Source organism: Anas platyrhynchos, chromosome 3 (genome assembly GCF_047663525.1).
Source record: "Anas platyrhynchos isolate ZD024472 breed Pekin duck chromosome 3, IASCAAS_PekinDuck_T2T, whole genome shotgun sequence".
In the NCBI taxonomy this organism is placed as follows: Eukaryota; Metazoa; Chordata; class Aves; order Anseriformes; family Anatidae; genus Anas; species Anas platyrhynchos.
Genome location: NC_092589.1, coordinates 33,099,729 through 33,118,490, shown reverse-complemented (window position 1 = coordinate 33,118,490; position 18,762 = coordinate 33,099,729). Strand labels below are relative to the sequence as shown.

Genomic DNA, 18,762 nt, shown 5'->3' with positions numbered 1-18,762 from the left:
TTCCATTAATTATTTGGTATGGTTTATGTATGGCACACCTTAGACATTTTACTGGTAGCTTTTCTAAGGCATGCCTGTATCTGATTTTGTTCTATGCAGCTTTTCAGCCTGGGCACTGAGAAGCTTGTTGCCTTTTAAGATGAGATGCACCAAATTGTCTCCCAGCAGCTGGAACTCAAGCCCAGGAGCTGCAGTCTACTGCAGCTTTGTGTTATTGGAGCCCCCTGTGGTTTTCCAATAATTTGTTTATTTACCCAACAACAACAAAAGCCACAGGCTTCAATGATTTTATACTCTAACCCCTACCATGAAATAACACGACTTTTTTTTTCCTTGTATATTTATATTGAGTATTAGTAGCAAACACATTAATTGATATTGTTCTGCAGATCATGGCTAGCAAGTTTGTGCACAGTTTAAAAAAAAGTGTTGTTTGCTATTTCAAGTAAGGCTCATGAATCAGCTAACCCTTATCAGACCAAGGATGGGAAATCTTTTTTTCCTTTAAAAGTCTCTTTGTCATAACCCACATTGATCAACACAGTTGTGACTGTACTGTATTTAGTTATTTTTATCTAACACCTGGCTGCAACTTGTGCATCACTACTGAAACCATCAATTGAACTATTAAGAAGGCAGACACATTTAATAACCCCTGCAGTTCTCATCACAGCAGGCCTAAGTCTAACAGTGACGCTCTTCTTAACATCAGCACTGAATTTCAGTTCTTTTTATTATGTTGGCCTTGTTTCATTAGAATTCAATGTTCTTCAATCTACTTAGAAAATACATACGTTGTATTTTGCAAATTTTTTTTGGCTGTCATGAGTGTGCTGGTGTGGTCAGAAGTCCAAGTGACAGTGTTCACAGAACAGAGGGAAAAATCAATTTAACTTTAAAATATAAGCACTTACTGAGCCTACAAAGGAAATAATGGAGGCAAGCTCTTCTTCCTAGCATGACAGTGGGATTGAAAACAACATGAGAAACAGAAGAAAAAAAGTATAAGCAGCTGGAGTGAAATGCCATGTTTGTCAGGCAGGAAATCGATAATCTTTGATGGGCAAACATTATACAAACCTTTATTCTGGACTTGCTATATTTGGAAATTACAACAAAAGAAACAAAAACATGTTACTTGGAAAAATCCAACCTCAGGTTACCCATGTTTACCAAGCTTAAGGAGTGCCTGGAATCATTCTTTTGCAAGGGGAAAAACAAGTGAGAAGGATATTGCTGGTGAGAGCTGAATGCATACTCCTCGGGGAACAGAGAACACGTGGATTCGATCACATCTCTTCCTCCTACTTCCAGATACATGCGCTTGCCTGAGGAACGCCACTCTCGCTGGGATAGCTGAGAAACCCAACACAGTCATTAACTTTTCCAAAGATAGCAATGGAGAAGCAGCAGCTCAGGCAACACGGTGGCCCTTCATGTGACCTTCTGGAGTGAGCAGCAGTCCCCGGCGCGTCTCAGGAGAAGGGCATTTCAGGAGGCACAGTCTGGTGGGGCTGGTGGGAAGTGTACCCCAGGGAGAATCTGACCTGGCCAAGAGACTGTAGGCCAATGTTTTCCAACCTGCTTGGTCAGATTGCAGCACTGCCAATCCCAGATGTTCACAAATCACAAGGAAAGTCTGACAAAGGCCTGAGATTGGTTAAAAAACTAAAACTGAGATTTCAAAAAGAAAATACATTGAGGGTGTGGTTTATTGCCTTCAGGTTTCTTAGCCTTCAGGGTGCACTTGAGTCATGTTTTTAAGTTTCTCTTTGCTACCACGAGGTCTAGGAAACTTACTTAAAACTGTAAGCCAAGATTCTCACCTAATCATTTGACTGTGGGAGCTGAAAAATATAAAATTATGCGAGGTGCAGTGCTGACTCTGAGCGGGGCCAGGCATATGGCAAGTGCGTCGACAAGGCCTCTTGGAGAGGGAGGGAAGGCAGTCCTAGGGTGTAGAGAAAGGCATGTAGGGAGGGGCTTCTGGAAGCCATCAGGGGGAGAAGATGAAGCCTTGGGGAGGGCCAGGCAGACATGGTCAAAGCCTGGGACCATGCAGCGATGATGTGCGCACTGAGCCACTCTCTGGGGCCTATGCCTGTTTGGGGGTGCCAGGTCAAACTGCTAAAGAAAATGGGAAAAAATGTTTTTCTATTCTTTCTGACAATAACCCCTGTGAGTTAGCTCCATTAGGCTTTGGTCCAACAAAACAAGCTATCTTCCTTGGCCAGATCAATTTACTCTTCAGCAGAGGCTGAGACTATTTGGTTGATGTACGGGAAGAATTGTAAAAGAATTGCTACTTAGAGAAGTGGGTGTGTGGCCTGAGCGGTGTGAGCTGAGGATGGCAAGTGGCAAGTCCAGATCAAAACCAACTGATAGGAAAGTGGCCTGTGGCAGCCCCGGCATAGCTATTCAGTAGGGTAATAGAGTACAAAACTTTAGAGCCTGGAGAAAGCAAAGGAGCAACTGAGCTGAAAATATGAAACAGCCTTAAGGTCATGAACATTTACATTTTGCAATTTCCATCTTTTAAAATATCAGGTCAAGCCAGGAGTGGATTAGGGTGCTGAGAGCTGTGAAAGGCCCGAGCTTTGAATTAGCCTCGTGTTAGCTGTGGGTTACTTCAGCATTCGGTGAGAAAGCAGAGATGAGATTGCCTTGCAGTTCAAGCACAGGGCAAAGATTTAGGAAATTAGGGTCCTGTTGCTAACTCAGCCGGTGAATGTGTACACTCTGTGTCAATTGTTTTTAAGGTGATTGTACAGAGGTACGCGAGCAGACCTCTTTAGCGTCCTTCATTGTGGAAAAAAGAAATGGCAGCAAGCACCCAGTTGCATGTTTTTTTCAGTCGGTGTAGCCTGAACCTCCCTGCCTGAACACAGAAATCTCATTTCCATTTCTGCATGCTCTGTGGAGCATTTGCACTACCCATTGTTAGGCATATAATCTCATGGGCAAGTCACTTCCACAGTAAATAAATTCCTGAGGATGGCAAGCCCAACCATGGGCTTCTGTCCCTCTTACAATGCAGGTGGCACATGGGGACTAGCTGGCCACTTCGGATAGATGCATGTGTGTGTGCAAATACCCCTTTTTCTCTGTCCATCAGGTTCCTTAGATGACTTCAACTATATTCAAGGATGGAGGCTCTGTTCAGCCTTATAGAATAGGTAAAAAGGAAACAAAGCCATGTTGTTTTTTTTTTTTTAATTTTTATTTATTTATTTTTTTCCCACACATAAGCCTACTCCACCGGTTGATGTTTTTATGATGTTTTTATTGTGCTTACTGCTGTATTTAACAAACTCCTTAATCCTGTGACGGCTAGTTAGGGTTTTGGGTTGACTAGCTGATACTTACCCAATTCTTCAAAGACTTGCAGTTGTGCTGCATGTTGAAAAAAATTATGTAGATTAGGCACTTTTGAAAATCTGACTAAAAGTATCAGTTCAATACATTTTTTAAGAAACTTAACTACTTAAACTAAAATAGAACCGTGAAATCAAAGCCAATCTAGCATTAATATTCCACGAAAGTAAAAATGGAGCATTACAGACATCAAATCAAAATCAAGTCAACAAATTGACTGCAGCACTGGATCAAAATGAAACAAAATTACCAACTTGATGAAAACCCACAGTGTTTATGAACTCTGATGATCTATGAAAGTGCATGTCTGTTTAGCTAGGAATTTCATTTTTTCAAAGCTCAACACAAACTTAACACTGAGCTGGGTTATATAACGGTGGAAGCACCATTTCAGAGCCAATTATCCAGTTTCCTTCTTCGAATCCTGTTCCTAAGCAGTGACTAATTCCTCCCCTCACCCCCACAGGTGGCATCATACATAGCACAGACTTGGAAGAGGACACTCCTGATAAGCAGAAGTTTGACAACAATTATTTACCAGAAATTGAAGATGACAATTCCAGCTCTTTCAGGATTAAACACAGGCCCCAGCAAATACATTGGAGCACAGCTTTATGCAATAACATATATAACTTCTAAGCCTTGGGAACTTTTCTCTCTCTCTCTCTCTCTCTTTTTTTTTTTTTTTTTTTTTTTTTTTTGAGATATTTGTGCACATCTGGAGGTATAAAGCTACACTTTAACACTAGGAAACTGACGAGTATAAAAAGACCTGGGCGTCTCCTACCTAACAAAATAGCGAAGGAAAAAATAGATGACTAAGACAAAAGTTGTTTAACTATCTCTTGAACTCTCTCACTCCTACAGACTTATGGAAAGGATGCAAGAATTATAGCCGAGGAGTGAAATGGTAGTGGTCTGAGCAGTCTGAGATCAGGGCTTTCTTGGTTTAAGGAGAGACTAGTGAAAACCTGATGCTGCTGGCTGATGCTGTAATTTCTATTACCCAGAGATTTTAGAGGATCAGAAATTTCAGTCCTTTCCCAGCAGTATAGGCTGCTGTTGTGAAGTCAAAGCCTATTAGAATTTTCAGATGTCCCCCAGCCAGCCTTGCAGTGCTTTCCTCGAAGGATGAGCCATGGGTCTGTGCTGGCCTTGCAATTTGGTCCAAGAGGGCTCACATTCACTCTTACACAGTAAGGATCATTAAAAAAAAGAGCTGTTTCAATCACAAGCACATCCTGTTTTGCATGCCACAGAAATGGATACTTTAATGTGCTCAAATGCATCAGACGCATGTGTACAAAATAATGTGAGCACACCTGATTGCTTTTGATGAAGCTTCAGTATCTTCTGTGAGACAGAGGTCCCAAGATGACATCATGTCATTATTTTACTGAACGCTCAACATTTAAATGATTTTTTTTAAGTAGCTGTTTGGGAAAAATAAACAAGAGAACAACTTGGCAACAAGCAGTGTCGACACTGTCTGTCAGCAAAATTAAGAAATAAAAATGTACTATGCGTTTCATCACCTCAGCTACTTTTCAGAGGTACTTGCTTTTTGTAAATGAACTCTAAGTCAGACAGCTTCTCAGCAGGAATCTTTACCTTCATACGTGTTATACAGTAATGTTTATCAATGTGAATTTTTTTGTAAAATCTTACCTTTTATCTGCAGTCTGCATACCAGCTATTTTTTTTTTTCAAAAGTGCATTTTAATCTCATATTTTCTGAGTACATTTTTTGAAAGTTTTCAGTGTTAATCTTTTAGTTTCACCTAGCCAGCATCACAGCTAGATCTTAAAATGACAAAGGAACCAATGCATAATCTAAAGGGTAATATGATTCTTGCCTGAAAGATGGCAATTTAACATTTTTTGTGGCCAATTTTTAAAATATAAAATTCATTTTTTGCTTGTTTGTTTATTTGTTTCTTCTATTTCTTTTTCCTTTTGTTTGGTGTGGCAGACCATTGTGTCAACACCCTGTGGAAGAAAGTGTGCAACTCCAACTAATAGCCTCTTACACATAGCATATTTGCACCCAGAGTTGTTCCTCCCTTTGAACAAGATTTTGTAACATAGTGTTTAGATTTCAACTTTTTTTTTCTTCCCCCCTCCCCTCCCCAGTGGGCATATATATAATTTTATTCAAAATTTTGCAGAACACTAGAGAAGAGGAAAATGGGAGAATTGTGCAGAGATTATAAGTTAAAAATAAAAGAAGGAAAATAACCTCTGTGTCAAGAATTTTTATTCTGATAAAGCTCGTACAGGTTGTGAAGAGTGTGAGGTTTTCATTATTGGCTTTAATGCTTTAAGTGGAATCTTGGGATTAAAGCCAGTAGTAAGAGAGAAGCCTGCCTTGAAGAATCTTTTAATTAAGATCAATTTTATGAACATTTTCCCACATTGGCATATTGAAGCTCTTAAATTTTACAATTTTACAACTGAATTTTAGTTAGACTACACTGGAATGTTAGGATATCTTAAACATAAAAACATCCCTAACTATGAAATCCTACAGTCTGGAATTATTTTGAATGGGAAAGAACAAAAATCTGAGACTATTGTAAATCTAAGACTACTTCCAGCTCCAGAATAACAGTTTTATATTTTAATTAAACTTGAAAACTATAGTGCTGATCACTTGCTTTGTAGAGCTAAAAGACCAACCAACCAAAACCACAAAAACTGAGTCTGCAGGTTACAAACATGATGCTGTTATTTCTCATATACAAAGTTTTGCATAGAAAATTGTAGTTGTGTATAAAATGCTAGTTTAAAAATAGTTTTCCGTAAGGGTACATACCTAAGCATAAACACAGAGAAGAAAGTTAAATTGGAGCCTTTAGGTTAGCATTTTTGGACTGAATTTCCTCTGTGGCAGAAAGAGGCAGCTGAGAAGAATGATAAACGAACTGGGTATAAGCACTCCTCCCAGTTTATTATCCCAGTGATCATAAAATGCAAAACTATGATCATATTTGTAAGCCATTAAAGTATTTCCCTATAAATGCATTTATGTTGCATATTTTAATAAATGCAGCATCACCATAATAGCTGACTTTAATGAATTCAAAGGCAAACTTCAGTGGTTTCTTCCCATCAGAAAATATTTTCAGACATTTTAATAACAAAATTCAGCAGATATTTACATCAGTTAAAACTAATGACAAAATTCCCATTAGCTTCGTGAGGACTGGGACTGATTTTCCTTACTTTTAAGATTTTTTATTTATTTATTTTTTTAATCCTATTCAGTGCAAGGAATAATTAGAGACAACTTTTCTTTTTGATCAAAAACTTCTGAATCTGTCCCCAAATTAAAACTCAGCCTTGTTATCTCCTGCTTCCCTGTGCCCCAAACTGTAGCTGCTGCTCACGTTCTTCTGATCGTAGAAACAATATATGCAGTAGTTATTCATTTTTAAAAATATTTTCTTAAGAAAGTTCTCTACTAAGGATTCATGAATGTTTCTTTAGTTTGGATCACGGATGTCAGTCAGTGGCACTGCCAATTTATGAACAGCTCCTATTTCCAAAATCACTTCTATTGTTACAGTCTGACAAACTACCCAAAGAGTTCAAAAAATTACTGGCTGCAGGGGCTAATTCAGCTCCTTTTTGTGGCATTTCACACTTGTCCCCCACCAAGATTACTGTCCTATTTTTTCCGAGGGTTGTTAAATCACCAACTAATTATGTATTATCAAAGCTGCACGTAACAGCTGAGCTTGTCTTGCTGTTGATGTATATAAAAACAAGCTGGGTGAGTCAGACAGTCGGGGTATGGATGGCTGTGCCACTCACTACACCAGGTGCCTGTGGCAGTGCTTATTCACGCCTTCCCTTTGTTCTTCTGGCCTCCTTTTACTTTGTATTGCTGCACAGCTAGAGTAGGGACTGACTGCTGCATTATGTATGCTTTAATGTTTTTTTTATTATTACTATGGGAGAACAAAAGCGCTCATAAAGGTGTGTGTTCTTTCTGGGAAAATTTCTCAGTAATGCAGTAGCTTGTATGTTGGGGCACTTGAACGTTGAAAAATGTGACAAAGATTACTAGATGCCAACTCAGTTTTGCTGGTTGGTGCTCAGGCAGTTATTTGGAAGAAACGGAAAAACCCTGAGCCTCCTTCCATGCTGGAACGGGTTCAACAGTCTCTAAATTTACACACTTGTGCCTTGAGAAGACTGTGCACATATGGTATTCCTTTGCAAATTATTTAATTAAATCTCAAAAAGCACATGAAATCTGGATGCTCACTTCCGAGAACACCTAGTACATTAAATCAAACTCCCCAGGTTGAAACATGGAGGTGTTTTTAAAAATGCAATTTACTTTTCTGCTTTGTATTAGCTCTTAACTTGTTCCAATTCCCCCACCTTAAGCAACAATAAATGTTCTATATTCTCTCTGGTATCTATTCAATTTCACCTGGTGAACCTATGCAATTCTAAAATGTGGAGGTTGCTACCTTTACATATTAACTCTTTTTTTTTTTTTTTTTTTTTTTTTTTTTTTAATATAAAAGTATAAGGAAGGGTTTTCATTGTCTGTAGTCTTGTTCATGTTGGTTTATAGAAATTCTAAACTTTCAGGTCATGATGTGACTTGACAGCATTCCTTCTGTTTTATTTGTTTGGTATTTGGCAACAGAGGTAACACACAGTGAGGGAAGGTGGAGATTAGCCACATTTGGGTAGGAGGCTGGGAATTCTTTAGCTATATTGCCTACTATATTCAGCTGCCACTATCTGGAAAAAGATACTGCACTTGCCAAAGCATACTACCTATAACTATCAAACCTGTCAGTTTGTTTTCTGCATGGAATAAACAGGGGAAAAAATGGGAAAGGAAAGGGAAAAGGGAGAAGAGGAGAGGAGAGGAACAAATAACCAAAACCCAAGTGTTGGAATTATCTGTTTTTCATACTATGCCATTTCATTTGACAAGGTGTTTACCTGGCTCCCTATGAGCATTGACAAAATGCTCCTGGATTTTTCCTGTTCTTGATGGAGCATGCTGTGGCACATGGGTCCATTGCTGGCTTTGAAATGAACACCCTCATCCATGCAAGGAAGGTCAGACAAGCAGAACCCTGTCTCTGCAGCGTGGACGTGGCTATGGGGTTGCCACATGCCTGCACCACTGCCTCTGCAGCGTGACCTGCAGGATGGGTGCTGCATAGCTAATGATGCTGGCTGCAGCTCTTTCTAATCCCACCAATGCAGCAATGGCAGAAGTAACTGGTGCCTCAGGCAGGAGAGGTTTACTTGAAGCACCATTAAGAAGAAACTCCAGACTCTTTTTTTCTTTACTATTGCCCCTATGCTTAGAGACACAAAGAGTTATCGGGAAGACTTTTCCCCTAATGTGTCACCTAATTTTGTGGACACCACTTTTTCTGCTCTGTGTGGTTGAGATAATTTAGTTCAAAGGGAACTTTAAACATATATGTATATATATATATATATATACATATATATATACATACATACATATATATATATATATATATATATATATTTGCTTTCAGTGTTAGCATAGCATAAATTTCATCTGTTGTGTCTCAGGGGGTCCTTTGAAACTTGCCCTGAAGTGACTTTTCCAAGGTGTTAGGGAAGTTGAAGGCTGCAGTGGGTTTTGAACTTGGTGCCCTTGCATCATCTAGAAACAGCAACCCTCCCTTTGTTTAATCTTTCAATCATCGAGGACATTAAGGTAACACTAGTTCACAAAGAAATGGGATCAAGCCATACTTCTTCCATTTAATGCGTGGTTTCAACAGATTCTGATTTTTGATTTTCATCTATTTCACAGGTGATCAGGTACAATCAATGTTTTTCACACACAGCACTTGTAGCTCAAAAAATTTTATTAGGAAAAAACAAACAAACAAACAACAACAACAACAAAACTGGCTTCACATAGCCACTTCTGTTCTTTCACCAACACTGGGCCTGATGTTCACATGGACATAACCAGCCTGGCTGCAGATGGCTAATGTTGTGGTAGCTCACAGCCAAGACCTTGCTAACTACTGGGCTTCTTGGGTGGTTGCAGAGCTCACTGCCTGCTTGGCAGTGGCTGAGATAAATGTTTTGTGACTACCTCTGGTATGGTATTTGTAAGCTTTTGTCACAGTAGTGACAAAATACCTACATACCTATACAGCCTATAGCATATGGCTATGTCCATAAGCACAAGAAAATGCACCCCATGGGCATCTCCCAGTTCCATAGGACTGTCCCCCTCTCTTTCCCTCCCAAAGCATCTGTTTGGAGAACATGCAGCTAATTACAGCTCCTCAAATTACAGAGGAATCTCAGATAGCTTAGGCAATTAAGAGAAGTTTCATTTTGATTACTTTTGTGCAGGGTTTGTGCAGAAATGATACTCTGAAGACTCTTTAGTTAGGGAGTACACTATTACATCAAGGTTGATGGCAATTTCTGTCTGATATAATATCTTTCGTTGTTTCAGTGCGGACAACACCAAGACTGCCTCTTGGAGCAATGAGATCTGACGACCCTTAAAATTAGAATGGGAATGTGAGAACGTAATGATCACTTTTGGCTATAAACACTGATAGATGTAAACAAATCTTTCAAGGCTGGGAAAAAAGGGGGTTCTGCTTCTTCTGACTATACGTGCTGGGGTTCTTCTGACTATACGTGCTGTAAAAAAGGGGGTTCTTCTGACTATACGTGCTGTAGTCAGATGGCCCCATTTGGTTCTGGGGACAGTTGAAAGTGCTGCGCTACAAGATTCATCTGGAGGCAACAGCCCAGGGATAAATAGGCTCGAACTTGCATGGACAGTCTTCGGATAATTTTCACGTGAGTGGCAGAATGATATAATTTGTGATTGCAGATAATACATGAAGCAATTACCAGAAATATGGTATTTTGGCCCAGGGAAATTCATGTTCAGGCAACAATTTCAAATGTTTTAAATTCTACACTTCTGTTGTAGGTGACACAAAATCCTTTTTTGGTAATGATTATATCACCAAGTCTGTCCTTGCATGCCCTTCCTTGTTAGCTATTTGAGCACTAAAAAAGATTTATGAACCTCGTCTTAGTTTCAGTAGCCGCTTTTCTTCTACTTTTTTTTTTTTTTTTTTTTTTTTTTAAAGAAGGGCTCAAAGTAATAATCTACCATATTTAAGATTAAGCACAACTTTATCTCTGCTCATTTGGGCCTGAGAAAAGCTGTACAGTTACAGAAACCCACAAATTTACATCCCTGTTCAGACTAGCCCAGCTAGTGACTTAATAGTGAAGATGATAATATTAAATGTTTGAGAGATATAGAGATATAAGCAAGATGCTTCAGGATGAACAGTATAAAACAATAAGTTGTGGAAAAAAATGCATTAAGTAAAATGTGTGAATTATTATTCTGAATTGCTTTTAAACCCTTGAATAAATCTGTGAAAATTTTATAATCCAAATTAATAACCAAACTTTCACCATGGTAGTTATCTTCTTTCTTTTACATTATAGAAAAGTAAGTACTGAATTACTTTCTCTCAAAGTCCATTATTTGATGTACGTATTGCATGTCATTTCTTACTCATTTCCCTCTCTGAATTGTTAGTCTTTCTTTTTTATAGATATTCTTTCAGTTTTGTCATGCTTTTCAAAGTACGATTTTGGACCCTTTCAACATCTGCATTATTTATTTATTTATTTATTTTGAAACGACATGAGAAACACTAGGTTCCATTTATAACATTGGAGTGAAATATAATCAAAATGTCAATATTTCTTTCTCATACTCTGTGCTCTCTACATTTTGCATCCTTTCCTGGCTGCTGGGTTATGCAGGTGACTCCCAGATCTCTGTTTTCAGAGTAGTGCTACTTAATTTATGTGCATAATATTTGAGGGAGCTGGAATCAAAATGAATCCTAGAGCAGAAATTAAAATCAGAGGGAGAAATAAATGGAAGCAGAATAAATAACCAGAGACAATAAATAAAAATAAGCCAACAAAAAAACAGGCTTTTCTATTATTTATACTTTGTGGAATGAAAATAAAGTGACTTTGAGGAGACATGCATCAAAATTTTCATCTGATGTAAATCTTTGCTTCATTACCTCATTGGAGAACTGGGGAACAGGAAGTGATGTGCTTTTCAAGTGACCACCTTGGCAGCCTTTTAACCTGGTTGTGGTCTGAAGAACGACAGCTCTGCGGTGGAGGAGACAGACATTTTATATAAGTTCACAGCAAGAGAAAACCCGAAGGTGGCATTTACTTCAGCTGATTTCTTACATGGCTTGTGGTTGCAGTTGTCTCTAGCAGGTGGTGGAGGAATGCCAATATGAGGTGGGAAATGTGGCTGGAGTGGGCTCCCCTCATATACTGCATGCAGGCAGCTTTGGCACACGCCTTGTCCCAGCAGCGATGCCCAGGGTGTGTGTTAGCAGCACATTGCTGGGCTGTGGGTGCCTGTGTGTTAACACAAGCATTCTCTGGGCGCTCTTCATCTTCAGAGAGAGCCTGCAAGTATGACTGCTCAGCACGGGCTGTAGCACTTCCCTGCCTGGGGGGTGGTGGTAGGGGGGCGACGTGGGCCAAACCTGGCAGCCCCCCACTGTGGGTACACAGGCAGTGACCTCAGAGGGGGTTCCTGCAAAGCCACCTTTGGCAGAGAGAGCTTAGAAAGCTCTGTATGTTCAGTGACACTTTGGGGCAGTGGGGGTCTCTGGCAGTACCAGGCAGTCCCCTGTGCCCTCTCAGGCAAAGCCGTCCTTGTGGGATGGAAGAGACACCCTGATCCCCAAGGCAGATAGGAGCTGGCTTCCAGCAGTGTGAGCTGCCTTCAGATGGGGAGATGCAACACGCTTGTGCTGTCCCTGCAGCACAGAGAAAATGTTGTTTGGGAACTGCACATTGAGCACACTCCTCCCACTCTAAATGGGATGCAAGGAAGCTCTATAACAAGTGCTGTAATACAGCTGTCGGCCCCCAGTATATGCTGCATGCCCGAGTAGAAACCATTTTGTACTGACCTGATACATTTTCTTCAGATAACAGGCGTCAAGGAACCGCTCTCCCAGATGTAGGTGAAGAAAGAGCAGAAAAAATATGCACATGTTGCTTGTGTGCTATGGCTCTGTTAGCGTGCTTCTTCCCTCCCAGGAGCGATGTAGCATGGAAGGGTGGGGATGGGATCTGTCACCGGTGTTACTGTTAGCTTTACAATAATGATCTTTTGATATTTACTATTAAACTCTGTCACATATTTTTATTCCATCTTCAACAGGTGTTAATCTCTTTGCAGAAACAGCTGAACATTTGGCTTTGCTCAGCTGTTTCTAATCAGAGCCAAAGGCAGTCCTGAAGCAATCGTAGTATTTCCCTTTTTAAATTGGCTATGAATATTTAAAAGGAAACACGGCTTTTCTGTGCAGCCTTGGCTAAGTGTGTTTCTCCCTCTGCCTCAGTAATGCCTGCTTATAATAATGCAGAGCCAGCAGGAGGCCAAATGTCCAATTTTGCTCTTTCAATACATTCTGAAACATTGAGGGGACAAGAAGGAGGGGGAGAGCTGGTCCAAATTGCTGCAGAGACAGAGAAGCAAAGTCCCTGAAGATGAGGTCCTCCATGCAGTGGTGGTGGTGGTGGTGAAGCACACAGCATCCCTGGCTATCACAGCTGCAGGTTAACATACAGCAAAACACCTAATGTCCTTGAAAACTAATCATTGGGACAGAAAACAATATATCTGCATTCTAAGGAATGAAGGTCATGGACATCTGTGCCTTGCTGGGCTTGTGACTGCTGCCAGCATGGCTCTCCATGTCTGGTGGGCTCATCAGACAGAAGATCCCTTTGGGGCCCTGTTGGGGGGACCTTTTGGGATTTGGCCACACAAAGAGGATTCCTCAGTGTACAGTTTGTGTTTTCTGACACTACATTAAGTGAGTTTGGGCCCTCTGCATAGCTAGCAACTGTTAGATTTTCTAAGTCCCATCAGGTGTTCATGTCCACTGTGGTAAAGGTTAGCTGGCTTGCTGTGTGAGGTGACATTGTGTGACTGAGCACCATGTTGTAACCACAACAATAACACTGCCCGGCTCTACGAGAGGGATGTTTGTCTATCTGCAAATCTCAAATTGCTTTACAAAGGAAATTCCAGAAACATAAATCCAGGAAATTCACAGTAAATGTCAAACCTGGAAGAAATCCAAACACGTACTGGTATTAAAATGCGCATACCAAAGAGATGTTATTAATTTGGTTTGCAAAACAGGGCATGCTGGTAAGCGATCAGTTAGGCATTCCTCCCCATTGATCAGCAAACATCCCTGTGGAAAAGCCCTGGAGCTAGGCTACCTTGCCCTAACATTCTGCAGTCCTGTGGCAAACAAAATGCTTTTCTTCTCTCTTTCTCACTGCAAGCCGTTCTGCCTCTGCCACCTGAAGCATCTCCCTCTCTTTCATTGATGCTGAAACCCTGAGCCAGCCCCAGTGGCTGCAGAGCCCTGGAGCTCCCTGCCAGGAGCTGGAGAGGAGGTGGTGGCAACCAGGGTGAAGGACCAGGGTGAAGGACACCTTCTGGTGCTGCCTACTCACTGCCTGCCCAGGGGGCCCAGCAATTTCCTTGTTATCACTGTTATCGCTGTTCTACCAGGTGCCCTGTGTGGAAGATGTGGGAGCCAGGAAATCAAGGAAAATCTGCTCTTGCCTCTCAGTGTAGCAGCAGTCCCTTGGGGCTGTTGCAGGCAGAGTGATTTACAGCAGCCCTGAAGATGTCTTAATGTGTATAAAGATTTCTCCATGACCTTTTTTTTTTTTTTTTTTTTTTTCAAATACCAAACATATATGGGTGCAGTCAAAACCCCTATATTTTTAATTTGGCCCCTTCTAGCTGTGTCTCTGTGATCTTTGTGTTCAACATTGTATTGATAGTTTAAAGTATTATAATTATTATTGAAGAAGTTTATATGAATTTTTGATACATTCTGTCACTCTGGGAAAACCACACTGTTGGACTGTCTTCTGTTTTTTCATGTGCAGTACCAGGTATGTGTAAGGTAGGTTAGTCTTGGGTGTCATGACAAAAACCTTAATAATCTTACTGTTAGAGCAGCAGAAGTAATTTTCTGCAATGTGTTCCACAAAATTAGCCACATCTCTGCTGTATTTCTATATCAGCAGGTAGGTGGCCTGCTCCTCCAGCTTTCCCTTGTCCCCTTCCTGGGGGCCAGAGCTGGGATGGGACCCCAGGAGCATCCTCACTGTTGCTGAGAAGAGCAGAGTGGTAACTTCTCTTCACCTGCTTTTCTTTTTCTACCTTCTTAGCTCCCTGTATGTTTCACATTGTAGAGGGAGATGATTTACGTGGCACCAGAGTGAACTCTTCCAGTTCTCAGACCTGATCCTGGTGCCCATGGAGAAGGCTGCATTGTTCTGGAAGCAAGAACTGAAAACAGATCATTGTCGGTTTATCCCAATCCTACTGCCTCTCCAGGGAAAGGTGTATTATATAAAGCAATGTGGAAGGCTGTGCCAGAAGAGTTTTTCAGGATTTAGTGCATACAAGTTGATGTTACACATCTGAGCTAATGCAGAACAAATGGGCAGTTTGCTGCAGAATGGTGGGTACAGCATGGCATCTTACCATCATCCTTACTATCACTAGAAGGGTTCTGAAGGGGCAGGGAAAATTAAAATTATAACTTTTCCATGGTGACAAAAGCTGACCAGGAAATATAGAAACACAGCTGGGAAAGCTATAAGGAATTAAACAGTATTTCCTGTTTTTCTTCTTCTATAATTATTAAACCAGTCATTGGAATTATTTCTCTTTATCACTTTGTAGATATTGAACAAATAGGTAAGAATGCAAATATGAATGCTCTCCAATTGAGACCAAGTGGTATTAAAGCAAAGGGTACTTCTGACCAAGTAATGAGCATCATGTTAGTCAGTGTATATTGTCTTATTCTCTTATTGTTAATTATCTTATTGAAAGAGAGTTTTTCCATTCTTATTTCTGCTCAGAAGTTGCACTTGCATGTACTCCACAAGGTAAGAAATGAACACTGTAGTGAACACATAGAGTAGCTATTTGTACAATAGGCAGTCTACTGGAAAAATCAATATCTGAGCTTCTATTTGCTTCTTCCTCCTCCCCAGATCAAATAAAGCTATTAATTAGTGTTGTTTGTAGTGCTGCTGCCCTTTGCAAAATATGCTCATTAAAAATGCTTCTTGGTTCAAACGGTGTTTCATAAATTGTTCTCAACCACAGCTTACAAATGAGATCAAGTTTGGAGAAAAAGTACATAATTTCCAAGAGGTAATCAGATAACAGTAAATAGAAAGAGATTTATTTGTAGAACGCATGTAACACAGTAACATTATTATACTTCAAGCCTAAAGAATAAAATGAAGAAAATCATTAAGTAGGTATTTGGATTGCCTAGAATAGTTCTAAAGAGTTGGATACCTCATTAAAAAAGAACTGTTACAAACCTCCACCAATTCCACAACTCATCCTGAAGTGCAACCTAGAATTACTGCATGCACCCATGAGTGGGTTAAAAAGAGGTCCTATTGCACAGTCCCTTGTGCTGGAGAATGCTGGAGAACGCCTCAAAATGGGGTATTGGCACATTCCCTGAAGCCTGTTTCTTTACCACTTGAGCAGCTGTCTCAGGATGGCCAGACACAACCTATACATGATTTTACCCAGGGCTGAACTATGGCCAACTTTGCTCCAAAGCCAACAGCTGTTTAAGAGTGTGTAGCCACAGGCTACACCACTTTATGGAGTGAAGGGATAAATAATCCAGCTGATGTTTTAGGTCACAGTTTAGTCAACCAGGGGCTGGGCAGGGCTGTCTGCTGCCCCACGGCTGCCTGGGCTGCAGGGCTGGCCCCTTCTGGTCCTCTGGGAAGGGGGCAGTAGTGAGCACAGCCACTTGCATGCCCTGTGACACAGCCACATGGCGGTCAGGACTGTGGCTGCCTCTCTGTGGCATTGTCCTAATTACACTATTTTTTTGCCTTTCTTACCTCCAGTTCTGCCTGCCTTCATATACCATATCCTGATCTTAAATGAAGTCACATAAATCAGGTAGAGTTACAGCCTCAGGCCTGTCTCCTCAAGAACTTGAACATTTTATGTTAGTCCATGTTTTGTGTTAGTCCATGCCAAATGCTGCCATCCTCCTCCTTTCCCTTCTGATATTGGGGTTGGTCATCAAAGCAAAGCAGAGGAAGGCCAGCCAGGTTTCAAACACTTTTAACAATGTGATGAATCCTACTTCTAATAAACTTTAACTATCTCTGTAGAACCTAAAGAAATAATAAAACCCTTCTTCTGCCCCTTCTCTTTTACTGCTACCCATTAGGTCTTGCATTTCCTTCCCAATGCCAAGTGGTTTGGATCATACTCCTGTCCTTCCGGCTCAGAAGTTATTGGCTTCAATGAAGGAAACTGGCTTGCTAGAAGATGTATACTTATTTCATTTACAAGGTGCAATGGACTGCCCAACTATCAGTTGATGAGTCATGTTATCAGATATGGTAAAATCATTAGCCTGACAGATGAGTAGGGCAAAAGTAGGCTCTCCAAATGCTGCTTGAAATTGCTCTCTTCTCTGTCAAAAGTAAAAGTAAAGTAACCTTCAGCAAATGAATCTTTAAGATTCCAAAAAACTATTCATAGAGTAAGAACTGTATGCCCAGAAAGTAATGAGAAGTCACCTTTCAGAACTGTGTAATACCTTATAATAAATACTCAAAGAGACTGTGTTTCTCATCAATGGTTTTCTAAACTGGAACCATGGAAAATGTTATAGTAAAGCAACTTTAATGGTAGTCTAAAATCTAGACTCATTTATTCTCAGAATCTTTGAAAAATAATGGCATCTTGATAAATCCCTGTTACGTTTACCATCAGCTAGTACTATCATATCAGACTGTTATCACTATGGACAAAATGTTTTTCCTTTAAAAAAAGAATTTCAAAGCCGTTATTAGGGGCCCAGCATGACGAACAGTGGAAAAAGACAATCTTTAATACTGTCATTTAAGAAAAAAAAATAATAATCGCAGCATTAAAAGGAAATGCTTCAAGGAAAATATTAGAACAAATGGGACAAATAGCCCTTATTTTACAAAAGAAGCATTTGATTTTTTTTTAGTGTTTTAAACTATTTTAACTGATAATAATAATAATAATTCAGAAAAATGTAAGCTCTTTCATTCATTCTTTAGCATATAGCAGTTTCTAACCCTGCACTCCTGGTCCAGGATCCTGCTGGAGAGGTGATGGGAAAATACAGGATTGGGTTTATCAACAAACAGAACTAAAAGGTGTCAGCTGAACAATGAATTAACTAAAAATAATTGATTAAGGTGGCCTGGGATGCCACAAATGTGCATGCTGCTGTAAAGCTTTATGTCAATAGAGGTATCAGGCTACTTTTAATTGGAGGCTGCATTTCTATAAGGATCTCTTGCAGGCAGATCTTGTGCTGAGATTGTACTCCTTTCCATTAACATCAAAATGGATGACTTTCAGTCTCTTTAGTGCAGTGTACAGGAACATTTTCACAAAAAACAGGCTCTAGTCACTGAATCACAATAGCAAATAATTAGAAACGGAAATGCCCTGCTGAGTTATTCAGTTCTCTCCTCTTATAATGCAAATATATTTCCTGTGATACATTTTTTTTTTTTTTGTGAAGTTCAATCTCGAATGATACATCATGACCATTTCATCATTTTCCTATGTGTATCATCCCACAGATTCGACTACTAAGTACCATACTTATGTCTCATTAATCCTGGTTTTATCTCTTGGCTGTATCCTTGTTATCATATTCTTTAAGAATTAAGGAGAGCTGTGGGAAAATCTGTTTGTATGAAATGACATTTAGATTTCTCCAGAACCATAAATGTAACATTTTTGAGGAGCAAATATGTTTGGCTAACCTTTCATGTTTGCTCACCCTTTGAATTTTGCATTTCTGATCAGGTCAAGAATCAGAAATAGTAAAATACATCAAGAAAATCTATTCTTATGGTGTTTGGGGAAAGAAAGAAAATTAGCATTAAAAAAAAATATAAATCCCTTTCTGTAACAGTTTCTAGGCACGTTTTGAAAAGCTGAAAGAAAATTAATGGATTTTGCCTCCTTTTGAATACCTATGGAATTATCCCAAGTAGTTTTTCTTTTATTAACCATATGGTAGACATTAAATATGATCTGTTCTTCAGAGAAAGGCTGAAAAATGGAAATAAGATATATATATCTTCAACCACAGACACAATTATTCAAAATAAACTTTATCCTCCTGGTTTGGAGATTCTCACTTGACAGAAGATTCTGAGAGGATGATGATCTAC

General features: G+C 39.8%; 1 long non-coding RNA gene across 1 annotated transcript; it reads right to left on the bottom strand.

Annotated features, from left to right (window-relative positions):
• Positions 1-9,272: 9,272 nt before the first annotated feature.
• LOC140001996 (uncharacterized) lies at positions 9,273-13,859 on the bottom strand. Its single transcript, XR_011807836.1, has 3 exons — positions 12,408-13,859; positions 11,490-11,583; positions 9,273-9,916 (listed from the first exon to the last, which is right to left on the bottom strand). It is a non-coding gene; the product is annotated as an uncharacterized lncRNA (long non-coding RNA).
• Positions 13,860-18,762: the final 4,903 nt, after the last annotated feature.